The sequence below is a fragment of the Gossypium hirsutum genome, chromosome A04 (assembly GCF_007990345.1).
Source record: "Gossypium hirsutum isolate 1008001.06 chromosome A04, Gossypium_hirsutum_v2.1, whole genome shotgun sequence".
Classification (NCBI taxonomy): domain Eukaryota; kingdom Viridiplantae; phylum Streptophyta; class Magnoliopsida; order Malvales; family Malvaceae; genus Gossypium; species Gossypium hirsutum.
Genome location: NC_053427.1, coordinates 53,395,685 through 53,420,239, shown reverse-complemented (window position 1 = coordinate 53,420,239; position 24,555 = coordinate 53,395,685). Strand labels below are relative to the sequence as shown.

Genomic DNA, 24,555 nt, shown 5'->3' with positions numbered 1-24,555 from the left:
TGGTTATCACATGGGCCTTCCATAAGCCCATTTACATAATCCAACTATGAATTTCACTACCAATATACCAAATTTTAAAAACTTTACCAAAATCTCAAGAATCACGAAAATCCCAAAAATCAGGATATTGCACATTGTTTCGGTGGAAGGCATAAGAGTTGAATTGAGTAAGATTTCGACAGTTGTTGACTGGAAACCACCTAGAAATGTATCTGAGGTCAGAAGCTTTCTAAGACTTGCTAGTTATTCTAGACATTTCATTAAAGGGTTCTCGATGATTACGACACCGATGACTAGACTGTTATAGAAAGATGTAAAATTCTAATGGTCTGAGAAATGTCAATAGAGTTTCGCTCAATTCACAGCATTGTTAACTGAAGCACCAGTTTTGGTTCAACCTGAGTCAAGTAAAGAGTTTGTGATTTATAGCGACACGTCATTGAACGGTTTGGGTTGTGTGTTGATGCAAGAAGGAAAATTTATAGCTTATGCTTCCAAACAATTGAAGCTACATGAAAAGAATTATCCGATGCACGATTTAAAGTTGGTCGCTATTGTATTTGCATTGAAAATTTGTTTGTATGGTGAAAACTGCAACATCTTTACTGACCATAAAAGTTTAAAGTATATTATGACTCAGAAAAATATAAATTTGGGACAACGGAGATGGCTCGAGCTACTAGAAGATTATGTGTTAGTAATTGATTATTATCCAGGGAAAGCGAACGTAGTCACGGATGGTTTGAGCAGAAAATCATTGTTTGCCTTGAGAGAAATGAATACACAGTTGACATTATCTGATGGTGGTTTGATTTTAGCTGAGTTAAGGGTTACACCAATATTTCTTCAGCAAATTTGCAAAGCTCAGAAATGTGATAGTGAATTGCAAGCTAAAAGAGTGCAATGCGATTCAGATACTAATTTAGAGTACCCAATCGGATCTGATGATTGTTTGATGTCTCGAAACAGAATTTGCATATCAAAAAATTTAGAGTTAATTCAGAAAACTTGGTTGTTTATACGTTCATCCTGGAAGTACTGAAATGTACAATGATTTGAAGAAGTTGTTTTGGTGGTTGGGTGTGAAACGAGACATTTCTGAGTTTGTATTGAAGTGTTTGATTTGACAGCAAGTAAAAATCGAGCATCAAGTGCCTTCGGGTTTGCTTCAGCCTGTAATGATAGCAGAATGGAAATGGGATAGAGTGACTATGGATTTTGTATCGAATTACCCCTGTCTCTGAAGAAGAAAGATGCAATTTAGGTTGTCGTCGATCGAATATTGAAATCAGCACATTTCATTCTGGTACATACTGACTATTCGCTTAAACTGTTAGCTAAGTTGTGTACATTACTGAGATTTTAGATTGCAAGAGGTACCAGTTTCAATTATTTCGAATATAGATCTGAGGTTTACATCGTGATTTTGGAAGAAATTACAACCTTTGGGTACAAAGTTGAATTTTAGTACAACTTTTCATCCGCAAACCAACGGTCAATATGAAAGAGTATTTCAGGTTCTCGAAGATATGCTCGGATGTTGTGTTTTAGAGTTCGAAGGAAACTGGGAGAAATATTTGTCATTGGTTGAATTTGCATATAATAATAGCTTTCAATCAAGTATAATGATGGCACTGTATGAAGCTTTATATGGCTTCAAATGTCAAACTTCGTTGTATTGAACCGATTTGAGTGAGAAAAAGATTCACAGGTTGATTTGATCCGAGAAACCGAAGAAAAAGTGGAAGTAATTCGTGACTATTTGAAAGTAGCTTCAGATCGACAGAAATCGTACACGGATTTGAAACGAAAAGACATTGAATTTCAGATTGGTGATAAAGTATTCTTAAAAGTATCTCCGTGGAAGAAAATACTTCGTTTTGGTCGTAAAGGCAAATTGAGTCCGTGATTCATCTGGTCGTATGAGAATATTGAACGAATAGGGCCAGTGCCATAACTGTTAGCATTACCTATTGAGCTAGAGAAAATCCATAACGTGTTCCATGTATCAATGTTATGTCGATATAGATCTAATCCATCACATGTGATTTCTCTGTCAGAGATTGAAATTCAACCTGATATGACGTACAATGAAGAACTGATCAGAATTTTAGCACCTGAGATTAAATAGTTGAGAAATAAAATCATAGCTCTCATGAGAGTACTTCGGAAATGACATGATTTCGAAGAGGCTACTGGGAGCCCGAGGAAGCAATGAGAAAATAGTACCCTAGCCTATTCACTGGTAAGATTTTCGGGGACGAAAATCCCTAAGGGGGGAGAGTTGTAATAGCCTGTTTTTAGTAAAATTGAAATAGTGGCTTTGGAACAACAAATCTGAGATCAAAGAACTATTTTAATATTATTTTAAGTGTTTACAGCATGATAGCATGTATGCGTGAAAGTTTCGTGAAGTAATTTTTTCATTTTAATGCTTAATTCGGTAAAAAGAACTAAATCGCGTAAAACGTAAAACTTGGGTTCTAATAGCTAAAGATGTTTAATAGCTATAGAACCTTAAAGTTAAGGTTCTTAAGTGGTAATTAGACCATTTTAATTGCGAGTGGACATATATGGACACATAATGGATGTTATTAAATGGTTTTATTAAATGTTAATGTTGTAATTTGATTATTAATCATAATATTAATAAAACAAAAACATAAATATGAGTTTCATTCATCTTTCTTAACTGTATATAGAAAAGAAGAAAGCCATTTTAGGGCTTGAAATATTCAGTCACTTCATGATTTAATTGTAAGTCCGTTTTTGCTCGGTTTTTAATGATTTCTATATTTTTATGTTCGTTTCAACTATACTAGCTAGCCCAGTGACTATTGTGCAAAAGTTAAAGATTTTGAATGATTCCATTGATGAATACATGTGTATTTTGAAGTTTCTTGATAGATTATGAATGCTTGTTGATAGATATACAAGTTTTGTTAAGTGATTTTTAGTGAAAATGCAAAATAGGGATTAAATTGAGAAATGTTGAAACTTTGTAGTTAAAATGTGAAATAAATGAAAAATATGGGCTTCTAGGGGCATAATAGTAATTTGGATAGCATGGGTATATTTGGGATTTCATTAATTTGTAATTTTAAGAAATAAGGACTAAATTGTGAAAATGTCAAATATTAGGGGCAACAGTGTAAATGTGTTTAAAGTGTGTTTTGGACTAAATTGAATGAATAGATGATTAAATAAGTTAATTTTGAATATATTTAGACAAAAAAAAGGAGAAATATAGACTTGGATCGAGGAAAAGATAAAGTACTCGATTAATTGACAATTTCGTCGTTTATACATCTGAGGTAAGTTCATATATTATAATTTCATTTCAAATGTATTCTATATGCTTTGATATAGATTAAATTGTGATTATGCGACTATGAATAAGTTTGGAAATGATTCAGCGATGATTCAACAGTTGGAATCCCAGTTGAACCTTAGGAATAGTTAGGATGCTAGTGACATGTCATTAAGGGATACATTGAGTTGCCTTCAGGCCATGAGATAGCACTTCAGGTGTGAGTTATATTGATTTGTCTACTGGCCATGCATTTCGGCTGATTTGGCCTCGGGTCATGATTTCAGTACTTCAGAGATAAGTTACCTTGATTTGGATGCGGGCCATGGTATAGGTACTTATCGTGTAAGACCTTTGACTATCTGACTTCTATTTCGAATGGTCCAACGGGCAAATGAAAGACAAGAATGTGTATGAAATTGATACGAGATAGTACAGGTATATGCATAAACTATTTTAGTTTTGAATCGAACAAATGATGATGAAAGTATATAATTTTGTGAATAAGTATTTGAGAGGTTTGTTAGCTAATGTAAGTTACATATTGGTGTATTCAAATTATTGAATTATGTTTATCTGATTGCATTAAGTTTATTTCATACGATCTTACTAAGCTTTATAGCTTACATCATTTATTTTTCTATGTTTTATAGTGGATTTAAAGCTAGCTCGAATTCGGGAATCGTCGGAGATCGCTTCACACTATCTACCTATCATTTTAGTACCTATGAACTTTGGTATTTAAGTATGTGGCATGTATAGGCATTTTGAGTTATTTTGATTATGCGTTGATAATGATCTTGGATATTTGTAATATCTTGTAAATATATATGTTTTGGTTTGTAAACTTAGCCATGAGAGTTGGCTTAATTTGGTGAATTTGGTTATTTGCATATATGTGCATATATGGTCGATATTTTGAGTTCATGGATGAATATGTGAATGGCTTATATTATGAGGCCTGTGGATATTGATATAGTAAATGTTAAATGGTAGATATTATATTTGAATTGTGCTTGTGAATGGGTGCAAAAATGATGAATGTTTGGTAAAGGCTTAGTTAGTTGATTTGTATATGTGTTTTGGTATGTTTTGATTAAGTAAAACAGAAGTTATAAGCATCTTGGCTGTTAGTATTGGAAATGGTATAAATTAGCCTTGATTGTGGCTAAATTAGATGTTCATTTATGCTTTAAATTGGTGCCATTTGGGTTGCATAGGTACATGCAAAAATTGGGTGGCAAAATGGCTTGGTAAATAGCCCATTTTTGTCCACACAGGCATAAAAACGGGTGTGTGTCTCATTCGTATGTGACACACGGTCAAGTACAACGCCATGTGTCCCCTAGTTTTGATTTTTGAAATTAAGTCAGAATGCTCCACCCGGCCTCACACACGGGCGTGTGACTTGGCCATGTCAATATACCCTACAAGTTTGGCATGGCCTAGCACACGGGCGTGTTGGCCATTTTTAGGGCACACGGGCTAGCCACACGGGCGTGTGTGTTAGCCATGTGACCCAAGTCAGAAAGTTACACGGGGTTGGATACGGGCTGGGACACAACCGTGTGCTCCCATTTCAAATGTCAACACGGTCTGTGACACGGGCGTGTCTGGTGGCCGTGTGAGACACACGACCGGCCCACGCGAGCATTTTTGATGGCCATGTGAGACACACAGCCTGGCCACATAGGCGTGTGTCCCCTGTTTTGGGAATAATTTTCAAAGTTGGTGAAAGTTTCTTAAGTTATCAGTTTAGTCCCGAACCACTCCCAAAGCATGTTTAGGGCCACGTAGGCTCGTATTAGGGAAAATTGTTTGAGATTGAATGATGATTATATGAAATGGATAAATGTATGATAAAAGTATGTATAAATGTGTTGTAAGATCAGTAACGCTCTGTAACCTTATTCTGGTGTTGAATATGGGTGAGGGGTGTTACATAGGGTATTACAAACACATTGTAATATCAAAGATTAAACAGTTTGAAATTACTTACTTGGAAATCATCCTTTTTAAAGGATTTACCATCCACCTTGAATACATAGTATATTTGGATATAGTCACATTTCAGAGTTCTGATAAAAGTATTAATAATTAATAAATATTACATAACAAATATTCATGCAATATTTATATTAAGTTAGACCCACACTTGAACTTCATAGATCCAATGCAAAACACAATCCTTTAAAACCCACCCTTGGATCTAATTAGATCGATCTTAGATCTAAGCATGAAATAGTAATCTAGCATTAAATCGTCACTTAAGTTATCCTTTTTAATAATAAATAGTTTAATCTTGATTTCCAATACCATACTTACTTTTATACGACTAGAATTGGAGATGTGATTCTCTCCAAAAGTCAAGGGTGGTCAAAGTTGTTAGCAATCGATCCTTCAACAAGAACAATATACGAGATGTTAATATTAGAGAAGATAGATTTCTTATACTAGTACTACATTCGTCCATTAGTAAAAAGATTAGAAATAATTGATAATTTATACCCAATTATACTTATGCTATTCTTTAACCGAATCTTTGTTGAATCAATCGATCAAGAGGAGAGCAAGGATAAATTGAAGGAATAGTTGATAGAAAATGATCTATTTGGGATAAATAAAATAAAATTCGAACAAGGTTTTATCAAAATAAAAAGATAGAGATTAAAGTAGAAGTGGCGAGTTTTTAAGAAGAGAAAAGAATAATGGGAAAATTGGTGGTTATGGTGGTGTGGCGATGGTGAAGTAGTGGTTTGGTGGCGGAGGATGTTATAAGTGGTGGTGAAATATGGAGAAATTAGTTGTGCAAAGGACGAGGTTTAGAGGCTAAAAATAAAAGAAAAGTGAGAAAATGAGGAGTAAGGAGGAGGAACAGCTAAAAGGGGAGGAAAGGAAAAATAAAATGAGAAAAATGTGAAAGATGATGAAAATGGTGTGGTTTGGGAGGCAGAAGCAAGTCAAAGGAATGGAAAATGACATTTAGGGGACAAAGGCATGAAAAGTGGACCAAGAGGTTCATATGGAGCAAAAGGGGGGCTAAGGGATGAAGGTTAACTAGTTAAAGGAAGAAAGTATATTTTCAATAAGGCAATATTTTGGGGGACAACACAAGGTGTTTTGACCAAATATTTTTATTCCAAAAATTTTAAAAAGAATATGAGGGAGTAGGGAATTGAACATGGGACCTTGGGAAAATTAATTAAGCTCTTAACCTCTAAGCTAGATTAAGCTACTTATTCATGAGCTAATGGACTTAAACTAAAAATATTGGGCGTGACAGGTCGGGGCATTGATATTGAGGGTTAGGTAGATATATAAAAGGGGTTTCAAAATAAGAAAAGTTCTTATTTAGAAATATATCAAAAATATGGAATTGACCTAATGGTTAGTCATTAAATGGAAAATCTTGAAGGTTAGTTTGAGGTCCCAAGTTCAAGTCTCAACTTTTACAAAATATATTTTTTTTGCAAATTCCCTTGTTTTTTTATTTGTTGGCATCCAAGTTTAGTAAACCTAGGAATAAATACAAACATCTATCAAAATAATCAGCCTTTTAATCCATTTTCTTCTACCTTAGCCGTCCCTAACCCCCTAACCCTCTCACCCTCTCTTCATCTCTATTTTTTTTTCTTTTTCCTTTTTCCTCCATTGTTGTCTTTGCCTACACCTCCCTTTTTTATCATCTTCTCCTCCTCCTTTTTGCATCAAGATTGTGTACCATATCCTTTTCTATATTTCAAAAATTTTATCGAAATTAAATTAGCCCTAAATATGAAATTTTTAACTCCAAGATCGATCCCAAACATCGCCTAGAAGTGCCATTGTCGTTTCTCTCGACTAGCTGATGTAATGCCTCTTCTCTCTTCAAATTTCTTAATTAAACTTGTCCATTAAAAACCTAAATTTTAAAATTTAGAATTTATGGGGTTTTAAATGGTTTTAAATGTATTTATCCATATTTTAATGAGGTTTCAAATCAATTTTAAAATTCAGCCCCAATTTCAGCCACCATAGGCAGTGGTGCGTGCGCATATGTGTAGAATAAGGGGCTGTTTTGTTTCTTGAATCTTTACCCATTAATTCCAGCCTTAATTTGAGTTATTTTATCCTCCTTATCATATATTAAACCCATGTAAATTATGAAAAAAACGTTCTTGAACGTTTGGGCATTCGAATATCACAAATTGGTAAGCGTAAGTGCTGTTAAGTGTAAAATTAATTGTTGCTTCGACATAGTTGTAGGGTAAATGTTATGGATTGATTAAATGAAAGAATTGAATAATTATTAGCTATTTATTTTCCAGTATATTATGTAATTAGGTGCTGATCCAAATGCCTCAAATCAATCGTAAAGCCGAAGAACGATAGTACTTACGGTTCGCATCGATACAAGGTAAGGAATCGATCTAGTTGAATTCGTAAAATAGTTTTTAATTCGACAAATGGTTTGAACCCATAAGTGGGTAATTGGGATTTGGTTAAGTGGTAAATTGATTTAATTTATATTGAATTTTGGTTTAGGATCGTATAAAGGTTTATTAAGGAAATTTGGAAGATTCACTAGGGTGCTGCGAGAAAGTGAAAAATAAGGTGTGGGTCCTAAACTTGTAAAATTTGTTTGATAATGATAAATGCTAGGTTGTATTTGATAATTCGTTTTCTGATTGGTTTGGCATAGTAGCACAAATATTAGTTTTGCGAGTGGCCGAACTAGGTCCATTTCGAGCCTTAAAAGATTGATGTGTTGGCAAAATTGCTAGTTTGATTGTATGAATGTGTAATTGAGATTGTTATGCATAGTTATATTATGTGGTATGAGAATGTTTGATGGAATGGTATGCAATGATGATATATTATTTTTATGCATGATTTAAATGCATGAAATATTTACTATGATATATATAAGTGAGGTTGCTATTGGTGCATAATGAAATTCATAAAGCATGTGAATTGAACGATATTGATGGATACCATCTTAATGGTAATTTGAAAATTGGAACATTGTTTCCTTTCTCCGAAAGTATGTGATTATTGAGGACATGTTGAGCATGTTAAATAAAAGTGAAAAGTATTGAAATGTGATTATGTATGAATTTGTACGACATATTACATGTGCATTGGGATGGAATTTTGTGATTGACGAAGGAGTTCCGTGGAGTACCGGCGACATATTAAGTCCGCATATATTTTTAGTCAGTGCACTGCATTTTGAGTACCGAGGGGATTGGCGATTATATCGCATTATATATTTGAAAAATTCATAGCATTATTGATTATTGATGGTTTTACCTATAACATCCCAAACCCGGCCTAGACGTTATGGTCGGATCTGGCGAAGTCACATGAGAATGTATTTAAAACCGTGTTTACCCAAAAAACCGTTCCAGTTGCCACCTTTTACTTAACTCAGAAAACATATATTGATTAATTATCTTTAAAACATTTCTTAGTTCGTGGAAGCTTAAGAACAAATAAAGTTGCAGTTTCAAAATCCATAAACAGTATTTCAAAATTCTGAATTTCAACCAAACAGTCTGAAACCAGAAATTACATAATTACTCCCAACTATAGCAATTAAAATAATAAAAACATTAAAAACCTTTAAAACCAAAGTGTATGTAGCAGTGGTCACCGTCGAGCCTTTCCGCTGCACCAATCCACCTACTGCTGGAGATTTCCTGACAGAAAAATAAAATAAGGGGTGAGTTTTCCCAAATTCAATGTGTACATCCCCAGAGTAAAGCATGCATGTAAACGAATAGCAATCAAACAATCATAATCGAGCCTGAGCTCTTAACAGGAACAATGTAGACCTTAGCCCACTCAGAACAGCATCAAATACATTCGGGCCTTAGCCCATATAGACATACATGCATCTCAATCAGAACAGTAATGCCCACCAACCCTGCAAACCATCTCCGTCCAACCCAACACACCACGTGGGAATGAAATCGACCCACCCAGCCCTACACACCGAGTATGGGGATAAAATCAACCCATCCAACCCTACACACCAAATGGTACCGTATACGACACGTATCATATATATGCAGCATAGCTGCGAGATGACAGGCTAATAGCCTTTCAGTCTTCCTTCTCTTCAACAACATACCCAACCCAATGAAATACAACATAAATAATAAGGCATGCTCATGTGCAGATATCAAATCATAACATCATCCTCAAATCAGAACAGATACACATGTTTTAATTATCATGCTTTTACATACATCTTAATATCAAATCAGAGTATAGGGGTCTAAGTAAGGCTTACCAACCCTACAATCAGGTCACAGTCGACTTGGGCGACCCGTGCAACCTTGCAGAACATTTCAAACCAATCGGTCTCACATGCCCGTGTGCCCTATCCGTGTGGACCCACATGAAAGTGTCACTCACACAGCCTAGATTGGCCTAGTCCGTGGATTACAAGGCCCGACCAAAGATCCCACAACCCCGTGTGGTTCACCCGTGTGACCCATACGCCCGTGTGGCCCACACGGCCAGTTGGTCAAGCTCGTGCCTTGCACACGGCCTCGCCAGCCTCACACGCTCATGTCTATCGTGCCCGTGTGGCACGTGCACGGCCAACTTCGTCGACCACACAGCCATGTCTCGCCACACGACCTCTACACGGGTAGTCCACACGCCCATGTGGAATCGACAATAGTGTTTTCGACTTTCGTCGAAACAGAGTTTCAGATCAATTAAAGTACACACCTAGTTTGGATTAAAGCCTAATGCAATCCCGACACTCCAGAACCTATTATTGTCAATCGTAAGCCAAATTTTCAATCTCTTGATTCGAATAGTTCAGAATAGACAAATCCCAAAATGAGAGAATACTTGGCAATTAATCTCTGTTTAGAATCTCGATTAGTGATCCATAGAACCTTGATTGCCCCCTAGACAGCAAATTGAATCCCTCTTAAACGATCTCCAAAAGACACCACACAATTAACAAAACCGTACTTACTGAGCCGACGAAACCACTAGCAACATGCCAAAACTAATCGAAAGAAAGAAAAACGAAGGAGAGGGGTAAAAGAAATAAAATATAAAAAATAAGGGGTTTGGGAAAAGAAGAAAATGGCAGAGAGAGCAAAAAGAATAAGGAAAATAGGTTAGGCAAGCACCTGATAAACCCTGCATCCCCCTTTAGTGCTTTAGTCTAACTGAAACGTCTGCACGGCTTTTCAGTAAGATAATTCCACTCTCACGACTCAAACTCGAGATCTCAAGCATATTCCCTTGCCAGTTAACCACTAGACCAGCAGGCCCATTTTGTTAAATTCCTACTAATAAATTCTTATAAGCCCATCAACCAAAAGTCAGGATTAATTCAAATAAAAACCAAAACTTAGCCTAAGTTAAGGCTCGAACTTGGGACCTCCTAAACACACCCCAGAGCACATAACCTCTTAAACCACATATATTTTATGCCAAAGTGATTCAAAACAAAAGTCCTGATATTTCCAAGCTCAACAATCCCAAAAGCCAAAATTACTGAAATTTGGGGCGTTACAACTCTACCCCCTTAAAGAAAATTCGTACTCGAATTTTTACCTGATCAGAAAAGGTGAGGATACTGCTGTCACATCGAATCCTCTTGCTCCCAAGTAGCCTCCTCAGTGCTATAATTCTGCCACAACACTTTCACTAAAGGAATGGACTTCCTATGCAGAACCTTAACATCGCGGTCTACAATCTAAACTGGCTCCTCCTCGAACGTCAGATCTGGTCTAACCTCAATCTCCTCCACAGGCACAATGTGCGTGGGATCAGAATGGTAATGTCTCAACATCAAGACATGAAATACATCATGTATGTGATCTAAATCTGGTGCAGCTCTAACTGATACGCAATTGGCCCAACTTTCTTCAAAATCCGGTACGGCCCAATAAACCGAGGACTCAACTTACCCTTACGTCTGAACCTCATAACCTCCTTCCATGGAAAAACTTTAAGAAAGACCAAGTCCCCCATAGAATATTCAATGTCCTTCCTCTTCAAATCAGCATACAACTTATGTCTATCAGAAGCTGCTTTCAGAGGCTCTCGAATCAACTGAACCTTATCCTCAGTCTCTGAAATCAACTCCGAACCTAGAACACGTCACTCACCCAACTCAGTCCAGCACAAACGAGTGCGACACATACAACCATAAAGTGCCTCATATGATGCCATCTGAATACTAGACTGATAACTGTTATTGTAAGCAAACTCTACCAAAGGCAAATACTCCCCCCAACTACCTCAGAAATCTATAACACATCCCCTCAACATATCCTCTAGTACCTGGATCACCCTCTCCGACTGACCATCTGTCTGAGGATGAAAAGTAGTACTGAAATCCAGACGAGAACCCAAAGCCTCATGAAGTTTCTGCCAGAACCGAGACGTAAAACAAGGATCCCTATCGGAGATGATCGAAAAGAGAACCCCATGCAACCTCACTATCTCAGAAATGTACATCTTAGCTAGCTTTTACAAGGAGAAGTTTGTCCTAATCGGAATGAAATGTGCAGACTTGGTCAATCGATCCATGACAACCCAAAAAGAATCCTTCTTAGTGGGTGTTAGAGGCAACCCACTAACGAAATCCATCATCACTCGCTCTCATTTCCACGTTGATATCTTAACCAGCTGTAGCAACCCCGAAGGCAACTGATGCTCAGCCTTAACCTGCTAACAAGTTAGATAGCAAGCAACGAAATCAATCACCTCACGCTTCAACCCTGGCCACCAGTACAACTTTCGGAGATCTTTATACATCTTATTTCCACCCGGATGCATAGCGTACGGACTACTATGCGCTTCCTTCAAAATCGACAGCCTCAAATCCCCATCATTAGGTACACAGATCCTACCTCGGAAGCACAATACCCCATCATTATTCAGCCTAAAATTCGTAGTAGTCCCAGTCTCAACCTGATGAAATCACATCTCGAGAGTTTTATCCTCTAACTGCTTAGCTGTAATATGCTCAATCCATGTCGGCTTCACTTGTAGCTCTGCCAGAAGACTCCCATCATCATAAAGACTCAGTCGAGTGAACAACACTCTCAAATCAGACACAGCCCTACGGTTTAATGCATCAGCCACCACATTGGCCTTTCCAGGGTGATACTCTATACTGCAGTCGTAATCCTTAAGCAGCTCAACCCTAAGATTCAACTCCTTCTAAGTAAGGAGATACTTGAGGCTCTTATGATCAGTGTAAATGGCTCACTTCTCACCATACAGATACTGCCTCCAGATCTTTAATGCAAAGACAACTATAGCCAACTCTAAATCATGTGTCGGATAATTAGCCTCTTGAGTCTTGAGCTAACGAGATGCATAAGCAACTACCTTACCGTCTTGCATCAGAACGCAACTCAAACCCACATGTGACGCGTCGCTACACACTACGAAATTCTTACCAGACTCAGACTGTACTTGAACTGGAGCTTGAGTTAACACAGTTTTGAGCTTCTCAAAGCTCTCCTACTGTGCATTAGTCCAAACAAAGGGAACTCCCTTACGCAGTAACTTAGTCAATTACGCTGCGATCAAAGAGAACCCTTCTACGAAACATCGATAATATCCTACCAGTCCGAGAAAACTACGGATCTCAGACACATTCTTCTGCTGTTCCAATCCAACACAGCCTCAATCTTATGAGGATCAACATAAATCCCCTCAGCACACGCCACATGTCCTAAAAAGGTTACTTCCAAAAGCCAAAACTCACACTTAGAGAACTTTGCATAGAGTTGTTTCTCACAAAGGATCTACAGAACAACTTTGAGATGCTCATTGTGCTCGTCCTCCGACTTAGAGTACATCAAGATGTCATTGATGAAAACCACCATGAACTGGTCTAAGTATGGCTGAGACACACGGTTCATCAAGTCCATGAACCCCACTGGTGCATTTGTTAACCCAAAAAGGGACAACTAGGAACTCGTAATGCCCATAACGAGTCCTAAATGTCGTCTTATGCACATCAGCCGCCTTGACCCTTAACTGATGATAACCTGATCACAGATCGATCTTTGAGAATACTGACGCCCCTCTGAACTGGCCGAACAAGTCGTCAATTCTCAAAAGTAGGTATTTATTCTTGATGTCAAACTATTCAACTGACGGTAGTCAATACACATCCTCATCGTACCGTCCTTATTCTTTACGAACAGAACCGGTGCTCCCCATGGAGACGCACTAGGATGAATAAACCCACTATCCAACAACTCTTGAATTTGAGCCGTAAGTTCTGTCAGCTCCTTTGGCACCATTCGATATGGGGCGATAGACGCTAGAGCTGACCAAGAATCAACTTGATATCAAATTCTACCTCGTGACTCGGAGGCAATCCTGGTAACTCCTCTGGAAAAACATCTGGAAAGTCCCTCATAGTACGGATGTCCTTAACTGAAGAGTCCACAGAATCAGAAACATTGATGTAGGCCAAAAATGCCTCACATCCTTTCCTCACTAGTTTCTCTGCCACTAACGCAGATATCATATTAGACAAATAATTTTGTCGTTCCCCAATTACGACTATCTCGCTATCCTCCTTGGTCTTCAAAACAACCCTCTTTTCAGCGCAATCCAGACATACACGATGCTTCATCAACAGTCCACCCCCAGAATCAGGTCGAACTCCCCAAACGGAAGTTCCATCAGATCAACCAAAAATATCGTCCCTTGGACTTCCAACAAGATGTCTCTAAATATTTTATTAACCCAAATGGACTGCCCATACGAACTCACCACCGAAATCTCACTAGAAGTGCTCTCATGCGAAATTTCAAAAGCCTCAGACACAGAACATGCAACATAGGAATGTGCAGAGTCTGCATCTGATTAGTCCTCAATGAACAGTCTTTAACACGAAGCTCAAAAGACCCACATCTAAGACAAGCTCCAATAGACCTCCAACACTCGCCCGGATGGCGTATATTATAAAGCTGACAAATTGCTACCCTAGCAGGTGCAACAGTAGGCCCAACTCTCACGGGCCCATCAGATCTGGCCTTTTTCCTAGGCCTCACCCCAACATTCGAAGGCTCTGCATCCCCGTTAGCCTTCCCTCGGTAATGATTCTGGCGCTCAGCTTACTTAACCTCTTCATCTATCTTGGCCTTCTCGACCAAGGCAGAGAAATCTCACTCCCTCTGTGGAGCCATCAGAACTCATAGACTATCACGGAGACCATCCTTAAATAGGACACAGTGCTCACACTTGGTCGCCACCATGCCTGTAACACCCCTTACCCATATCCAAGGCTGGAACAGGGTACGAGGCATTACCAAACTTAACCATACACAAAGACGAAAATCTGGCCATAAAATTTCATTTAATTCAAAACTTTTTGAACACATGCATAGACTCATATTTAAAGACATATAATGTGGCATAATTATGAAATAACATGTCATTCACTTTAAACATAATTTCTTATCATCCTAAATCTTACTCTCATTTTATACCATCATAATGTAGTTACCAATTTGTCCACTAAACATCCATATTCAAGGCAACATTACTCATTTCCATTTAATTCATGATCCACTAGCCTGCATTTAACTTTCCTGATGGATTACCAATCATGCATAACAAACAAACATAGGACATGGCATGATTAATTAAACTTACAATCCATAATGGATAAGGACCACATCTCATGATCATATACGATTACTCAATGCAGACCGATACATATGGTCAAAGTCATAATAATACATATCACAAACCAACTTCCTATACATGTCACTCACTTGATATTTCTAATATTTGAATTAATTCTCCCAAAAATGATGGCTTGATAGTGTGATTTTGCCTCCGAAGATCTCCAACCCCAAGCCAACCTACTAAAACTGAAGAAGTAGAGAGGAGGGGTAAGCTTTACGCTTAGTAAGTCCATCTGAAGTTAATAAGCAATTACCCACATTTTTTTTAAAAAGTGAAACACCATAATCGTACAATTTACTCTTGTTCAGGTTAAGTTGTTTTACCAAGTTATAGTTACTAATTCATTTATATCTAGAGCTACAAGACTCCAAATTAAGTTTCGTTAATTTTCCTTGAAACTAGACTCATATACCTTTCTGGCATAAAATTTCAAGAATTTTTGGTTTAGCCAATTAGTACAGTTTATTCATTAAAATTTCCCCTATTTTGTTGTCTGATAGTTCTAACCTCTCTTCACTAAAAATTATTTTTCTCATAGTACATAATTCTGATAATGCTCTCATCTATCTTTCTATTCTTTCTAGATAATAGACTCATTAAGTATTTTAATAATATAAATTACAACCCATAATTATTTTTATACAATTTTTAATGAATTTCTGAAATTGGAACAGGGGATTACAAAGTCATTCAGACTCTATCTCACAAAAATTTAAATATCTCATAATAGAAATTTCGTTTGCATATGCCGTTTCTTCTATGTGAAACTAGACTCATTGGAATTTAACATCATATTTTATTCAGCCCCTGATTCAATTTCCACAATTTATGGTGAATTTCCAAAATTGCACCACTGCAGTAACCCAAAACTGCCAAGGCTAAATTTACTCATTCATTACTATTATTCACCAAATCCATACAATATCATTTCATTCATAATGGTAAAAACACATAATTATGCTTCATAAGCATAAATCCATAATCTCAATGTCATCAAGTATCAAGGACTTATTCCAAATCATGTCATTTTCATAATATTCACCAAATACTATATACATCATAGATCATCACATGTCAAGGCATCACACATAAGTTTAGTGTACATACCTGTACAACTTGTAACATAACTCAAAGGCATACTCACCAATGGCTTATCTCATTGGGATCATCAATGAATACTTCACTAAATTACCCGTTGAACACTCGGAATATAATCGGATACACGGAATGCATGCACATAAATGCCGTGCCCATAGCTAGACAAACTCAATAGCCTGCAGAATATATGTGTAGCCAAGCTACCATGTAACCCACCCATAAGTGAACTCGGACTCAACTCAATGAGCTCGGGTGTGCGCATCCATAAGTGAACTCGGATTCAACTCAACGAGTTTGGATGCCTAGTTAAATCTCACGAACTCAGACTCAACTCAACGAGTTCAGAACTCAAATATCGTAGTGACATGTCACTTGTATCTTAATCTATTCCTAAGGTTCAAACGGGATTTTTCTCGATCACACATCTTTGTCGTCTTCCACGGAATGTCTGAACCGATACTTGGTAGCAATTCATATTTATCAAGTGATTCACATAATTTTGCATCTTACTCAACAATAACCACAAAGCATAATATTTCATAATAATAATCATCATATCATATAAATAACATTAAATTACTTAAAATGACAATTATGTTACCAACATTTACACATGAACTTACATCTCGTTTAATATCAAGGCAATAACATTAAATTACACATTGCATTATAAAAAAATCATATAAACTTACCTCGTATGCGAAAATGGCTATTTCTACCATTTTGTCCACAACCTGATATTTTCCGATTTTAGCCCGAATTTCGATTTTTCCTTGCCCTATCATTTCAAATATAGCCTAATTAGGACTCACATTATTCAAATTAACCTAAAATCATATTTTGGAAAAATTACAATTTTCCCCTAAACTTTGTCAAAATTACATTTTTGGTCCTAGACTCATAAATTAAACTTCATCCTATTTCCTTATGTTTTATGACATGCTGATCATTTTTTCCTTCTATAGCAACATCAAATTCGCGCTCTAACATGTACTTATGAACATTAGGTATTTTTACCGATTATGTCGTTTTACTCGTTTTCACGTAAAATCGCTTAGTAAAAGTTGTTTAACACAATTTCAAGCTTCATATTCTACCATAAAACATCAAAATAAACACATTTCACCTACGGGTATTTCTCCAAATATAAACCCTAGGTTAAATTATTGCTAGAATAAGCTTAACCAAGTTACTAGGATTTCAAAAATGTAAAGAACTTTAAAAACAGGGCTAGGGAGCACTTACAATCGAGCTTGGGAGTTTGAACAAACCTTAACCATGGCTACTGCTAGTAGAAACGGTTGAATGAAGAAGATGATAGCTAATTTGGCTTATTTCCCTTTTTAATTCTTTTAATTATTAGTTTACCAAAATACCCCTAACTTAAAAATATTTTATTACACCCATTTCATGTCTATTTTTGTCCAGCAATGAACCAATGGTCTAATTACCATTTAAGGACCCTCAATTTAAAATCATAACAATTGGACAACTCTAGTATGTAGAACACAACTTTTGCGCTTTTTATGATTTAGTCCTTTTGACTAAATTAAGTGCCCGAACGTCAAAATTTTCAAACGAAATTTTTGAAATTATTCTGTGAAATCGTAGACCAAAAAAATATAATAAAAAATAAAATTTTCATCTTTAGATTTGTGGTCTCGAAACCACTATTCCGACTAGGCCCAAAATCAGGGTGTTACAATGCCCCTCGCATAACAGCTCAATCTAATGAACTCAGCCTCATACTCAACCACTGAACGGTCACCTCGATTGAGATTTAGGAACTCACGTCGTCTAGCATCAATGTAGCTGGCTCCCACATACTTACTCTGATAAGTGGTCTTAAACAGATCCCAATTCACTCGATCGAGCTGAGTGCCCTCCTTAACAGTCAGCCACCACTGATACGCCTCATCTCGTAGCAACAACACAACCCCCTTGAGCTTCTGCTCATCAGAAAAGTCCAGATCATCCATGATACGCTCCGTGGCCTTCATCCAGTACTCGGCCACACTCGGAGCAACTCCAGCGATGCCCCTAAATGTCTCAGCCTCATTCGACCGGAGTCGTTCCGTAACCGACCCACGGCCTCCAGATCCAGTATTAGCCCCAGCAACCCTCTTTAGAATTCGCAGCATGGCATGGAAGTCGTCCCCAGCTGTACGGTCCTGAGACTTAGCACCAACCTCAGTAACAGGTGACACCGGTGTCTCGCTAGTGTCCAGATTAGGAATAGTATCAGATATGAATGACCCAGCTCGAATCCCTCTATAGCCTCTACCTCGGCATCTAGTACCCCGTCCATGAGTACCACATGTGCTCATCGTAACTAACGAATTAATCTATTTTTAGAAGTTTTATGCACATCAGCTTACAGTTTTGATCATTATTAGCATATATTTTATGCAAAACAGTATCAGAGTTTCAGAGTTAGTTACCGCGAGTGATAAGCTTACTACGGTTTTCAGTTTACACTACCTAAAGTGTTTCAGTAACGTACTACCCATAATAGGCTCATAACACATAAACAGTATTTCAGACAAATACAAACAAAATTTCAGTATAAACATGCTTTCAGACAGTACATACCAAAGTTTCAAAGAACTTACAGGACCAGTGCTGGAGGCACGATATACCACATACTCGTTATCAAAATTATTTCAAATTGCTTTACAAATCATTTTACAAAAACCAAATTTTGATACCTAAATCCACAGCCGAGTTTCGCAACCTTACTCTGATACCACTAAATGTAACATCCCAAACTCGGCCTAGACGTTATGGCCGGATCTGGTGAAGTCACATGAGAATGTATTTCAAATCGTGTTTACCCAAAAAACCGTTCGAGTTACCACCTTTTACTTAACTCCGAAAACATATATTGATTAATTATCTTGAAAACATTTCTTAGTTCGCGGAAGCTTAAGAACAAATAAAGTTGCAGTTCCAAAATCTATAAACAGTATTTCAAAATTTCGAACTTAAACAAAACAGTTTGAAACCATAAATTACATAATTACTCCCAACCATAGCAATTAAAATAATAAAAACATTAAAAACCTTTAAAACCAAAGTGTATGTAGCAGCGGTCACGGTCGAGCCCTTCCGCTGCACCAATCCACCTACTGCTGGGGATTTCCTGACAGACAAACAAAATAAGGGGTGATTTTTCGCAAACTCAGTGTGTACATCCTCACAGTAAACATGCATATAAACGGATAGCAGTCAAACAATCATAACCGAGCCTGAGCTCTTAACAGGAATAGTGTAGGCCTTAGCCCACTCAGAACAGTATCAGAAACAATCGGGCCTTAGCCATACAGACAAACATGCATCTCAATCAGAACAGTAATGCCCACCAACCCTGCACACCATCTCCATCCAACCCAACACACCATGTAGGGATAAAATCGACCCACCCAGCCCTACACACCAAGTATGGGGATAAAATCAACCCATCCAACCCTACACACCAAATGGTACCGTATACGGCACATATCATAAATATGCAACATAGCTGCCAGATGACAGGCTAATAGCCTTTCAATCTTCTCTTCAACAACATGCCCAACCCAATGTAGTGCAACATAAATAATAAGGCATTCTCATTGCATATATCAAATCATAACATCATCCTCAAATCAGAACAGATACACATGTTTTAATTATCATGCTTTTACATACATCTTAGTATCAAATCAGAGTATAAGGGTCTAAGTAAGGCTTACCAACCCTACAATCAGGTCACAGTCGACTTGGGCGACCCGTGCAACCTTGTAGAACATTTCAAACAAATCGGGCTCACACTCCCGTGTGCCCTACCCATGTGGGCCCACACGCTCGTGTGGCTCACACAACCCAGATTGGCCCTTCCCGTGTGGATCACACGGCCTAGCCCAAGATCCCATACCCCCGTATGGTTCACCCGATTGGTCAAGCCCGTGCCTCGCACATGGTTTCGCCATCCTCACACACCCATGTCTGTCATGCCCGTGTGGCGGGCGCACGGCCTACTTTGTCGACCACACGGCTGTGTCTTGCCACAAGGCCTCCGCACGGGCAGTCTACACATCCGTGTGGCATCGACAGTAGCATTTTCAGCTTTCGCTGAAACACCATTTTAGATCGATTGGAGTATACACTCGGTTTCGATTGAAGCCTAACGCAATGCCAAAGACTCCAGAACCTATTATTGTCAATCGTAAGCCAAATTTTCAGTCTCTTGATTCGAATAGTTCAGAATAGACAAATCCCAAAACGAAAGAACTACTTACCTTCAACGAATAATGGGGATTACTCGCTGTTCAGAACCCTAATTAGTGATCCACAGAACCTTGATTGCCCTCTAGACAACAAATTGAATCCCTCTTAAACAATCTCCAAAAGACACCACACAATTTAACAAAACCATACTTACCAAGCTGACGGAACCACAAGCAGTACGCCAAAACTAATCGAAAGAAAGAAAAACAAAAGAAAGGGTAAAAGAAATAAAATTTTAGAAATAAGGGGTTTGGGAAAAGAAGAATACGGTAGAGAGAGCAAAAAGAAAAAGGAAAATAGGTTAGGCAAACACCTGATAAACCCTACCTCCCCTTTTAGTGTTTTAGTCCAACTCAAACGTCCGTATGGCTTATCAGCAAAATAATGCCACTCTCACGACTCGAACTTGGGATCTCAGGCATAATCCCTTACCACTTAACCACTAGACCAACAGACCCATTTTGTTAAATTTCTACCAATAAATTCTTATAAGCCCATCAACCAAAATTCAGGCTTAATTCAAATAAAAACCAAAACTTAGCCCAAGATAAGGCTCAAACTTTGGACCTCTTAAACACACTCCAGAGAACATAACCTCTTAAACCACATATATTTTATGCCAAAGTTATTCAAAACAAAAGTCCCGATATTTCCAAGCTCAACAATCTCAAAAACTGAAATTATAGAAATTTGGGGTGTTACATTACCACATCGAGCATTCACATACTTTGGAGTTTGGCAGACGTGTTCTGGGGAACTCGTGTTGTGTAGCGGACGGTATGGGTAGGATCTCAAATGTGCATTTTTCACGATCATTTGCATTTGAAAATTATTATTGTTAATGTACGATTGTGCTATTGGTACCTCTATGAAATTGCCTGTAAGAATGCTTAATACTCGTTTAGTCTCACACTGAGCTTGTTAAGCTTATCCCATTATCTCAACTTTTCAGGTAATGATCGAACTTAGGATTGGAATTGGCATGCGAACATATGGTGGACTTCGGACTTTAATTCGTCATATTATTTTAACTTAATTATATTTTTATAACCATATCAACCAAAATAAGCCAACTCTCATGGCTATAGACAAACCGAAACATTTAATATTTACAATCCATTTCGAATGATCAAAATCCATATCAACTCATAACCAAAATAACCATAAATCCTATACATGCCATATAACCAAAACATAAGCTCAAAAGTACCAAAGTGATAGTAGGATAGTGTTACAAAATCTCCGATGATCCCCGAATCCGAGCTGGCTTTGAATTCACTATAAAACACGGTAAAATAAATAGAGTAAGCTTTATAGCTTAGTAAGCTCGTATAAAATAAACTCAGTCTAATCATAAATACACAATTCACTAAATTAAATATATCAACATATAACTCATATTAACTAACAAACCTTTCATATATTCAATCATAAGATTATACATATCTTTCACAAATTTCTTCGATTTAAAGCTTACATAGTTCATGTACACACCTGTACCATCTCGTATCAATGTCATACTCAACCACGTCTTTCATTTACCTTTTGCACCATTCAGAATACTATCGGATACTAGAGAAATATGCACCCTAAGTGCCACATATTTAGTCGTAGCTATCTCAATCTGGTATCACATATACTGCTCATTCTAGGGCTATCAACGGGCCTACTCATACAAGTTGTCAGTCAAAATGTACTACACAGTGCTGCTCATACAAGCTGTTGATAAACGCCAAATGATACATGTTGTTACCCCAAATACTTAGCATATTTATGGATGTTTGCTACTAGATTTGTGGATTTTGGTGCTTTTTAATCCAGTTATTCCATGTTTTGTACCTAGGAGAGCACCAAGAGTCAAAAGGAGCCAAAAACGAGCTAAAAAGGGGACAAAACGGACCAAATCGAGAAGGCCCACACATCCTAAGCCTTGCCACACGAGCAGCTCACATGCCCGTGCCTTTCGATGGTGTCGACCAAGGTTTACATGACTCACACGGCCTGCCCATTGAGCTTACACGGCCGTGGCAATTTAACGGATCGCACACGGCCTGACAACCACGTCACACGGACGTTGCGCACGGGCGTGTCCCTTTTTCAAGGAGTTGTATTCTACACGGAAAAAGGATACTTAGGGGGGAAGAAAGCCACTCAAAAGCCTATATAAACACCCTAAGTATGAACTAGAATGGGGGCTCTCCAGAACTTTTCTGGAACACAGAACCACACGCCGAGAATTAATTGAAGAAATCCAGACGATTCATCTCAAAAGCCAGAGCTACTCCAAGACTGAAGATCTCTCCCAGAATTCCTTTAAGGGTTTTAGAGTTTTCTTTATGTTTTGTTATTTTCATACTTTTGAGATGTACTCTTATTTTATTATGAACTAAACCCCTTAGATACCTAAGGGGGATAAAACTTACGATGGATCTTATTATTATCATCTGAACTGTGTGATAAATACTTGATTTGTTCTTAATTATGTATTCTTAAGGCTTGAGTTAATATTTCGGGTATTAATTCATGATTTGATGTGCTTATGCAGAGGTGGAATAGACCCTACCTAAGAGTTGATTTGGCATAATTAAGCGGAGTTGCTCGAACGCCTAGAAATAGGGTTACGAGATTTTGCCAGATTATGGTGAAACTTAATATGGGGATCCATAGATCGAGTTAATGCAACCCTAGAGTGTTAATTAGAGAAAAGTCTCGGTTATTCAATCTAGGGATTAGATGTTATTAGTCTTGAATAGGGATAATAACTTAACTTAGGGATCTCTACGGAACAAGTCAAGTGAATAAATCGTCTGGTTCAGAGTCAAATAACAAGTGAAAATCTAGGTGGATTCCTCCTTGGGTATCGTCTTTATTAATTGCTTCTCTTCAAGTCTTTTTCCAAATTCTCTCTTTGCTTTAATTAAATTATTTAATTACTTTAGATAATTAGTTTAATAAACAAACCCTTTTATTCTTAGGCTAGATAATAAAAAGATAGTTATTACTAGTACTTTGGTTCCCTTGGGTACGATATCCCGATCTTGCCATTACTATACTATTGTTCGATAGGTGCGCTTGCCTTTTCATCATGATAATAGTTAGTCTAGGTTTGATCTTCATTATAAATATTTATTACTTGTTACGAATCACTGCGATTAAGTTTTTGGCGCCGTTGCCAAGGAACTGAAATATTAGGAGCACTAAATTTTTATTACTTTAGCCATTTATTTTTCTTGCAATTTTATTTTCTTTTCTTATTTATTAATTTACTTTTTCTTTCTCTTGGCATTTTTTATAGTTTATGACTAGAAGAAACCCGTCAGGACCTTTACTTTTTGAGGAAGAAATCGATCGAACAGTTCATAGAAATAAAAGAGAAATAAGGCGTAGTTTATGATACACAGAAAACGAACAAGAAGATAATACTCAACCTCCAACCAACGAGATGGCTGAAAACCAAGACAATCAGATGCCTCCTGCAATTGCAGCTAACCAAAATCCTACTCCACGTACTATGTATGACTATGCTAAACCCTCTTTAACAGGAACTGAATCAAGTATAGTTAGACCTACTATTGCTACGAATAATTTTGAATTAAAACCTAACACTATTTAGATGATACAACAGTTTGTTCAGTTTGATGGCTTGCAGGATAAAGAACCCAACACTCACTTAGCAAATTTCCTGGAATTTTGCAATACATTCAAAATCAATGGCGTTTCTGATTATGCCATCCGTCTTCGGTTATTTCCCTTCTCACTGAGAAATAAAGCTAAACAGTGGTTAAACTCGTTACCACGAGAGTCTATCACTACTTGGGAGCAAATAACCGAGAAATTTTTAATAAAATATTTTCCACCGGCTAAAATGGCTAAATGACGCAATGATATCTCTTCTTTTGTGCAGATGGACTTAGAAACACTTTGCGATGCATGGGAGAGATACAAGGATCTATTGAGAAGGTGCCCTCACCATGGGTTACCTCTATGGTTGCAAGTTCAAACGTTCTACAATGGTGTGAATCCCTCGACAAGACAAATGATTGACGCTGCTATTGGCGAAACTATTAACAATAAAACACCAGAAGATGCCTACGAATTCATAGAGGAGATGCCACTGAACAACTATCAGTGGCAAGTCATGAGGACTAAGCCAACAAAAACAGCATGCGTTTATAACATCGGTTCAGTCACTATGCTCT

General features: G+C 37.5%; 1 non-coding gene across 1 annotated transcript; it reads right to left on the bottom strand.

Moving 5' to 3' along the window:
* Positions 1-24,228: 24,228 nt before the first annotated feature.
* Positions 24,229-24,334, bottom strand: LOC121228606 (small nucleolar RNA R71). The gene has a single exon (XR_005926182.1). It is a non-coding gene; the product is annotated as a small nucleolar RNA R71 (small nucleolar RNA).
* Between the last annotated feature and the right edge of the window lie 221 nt (positions 24,335-24,555).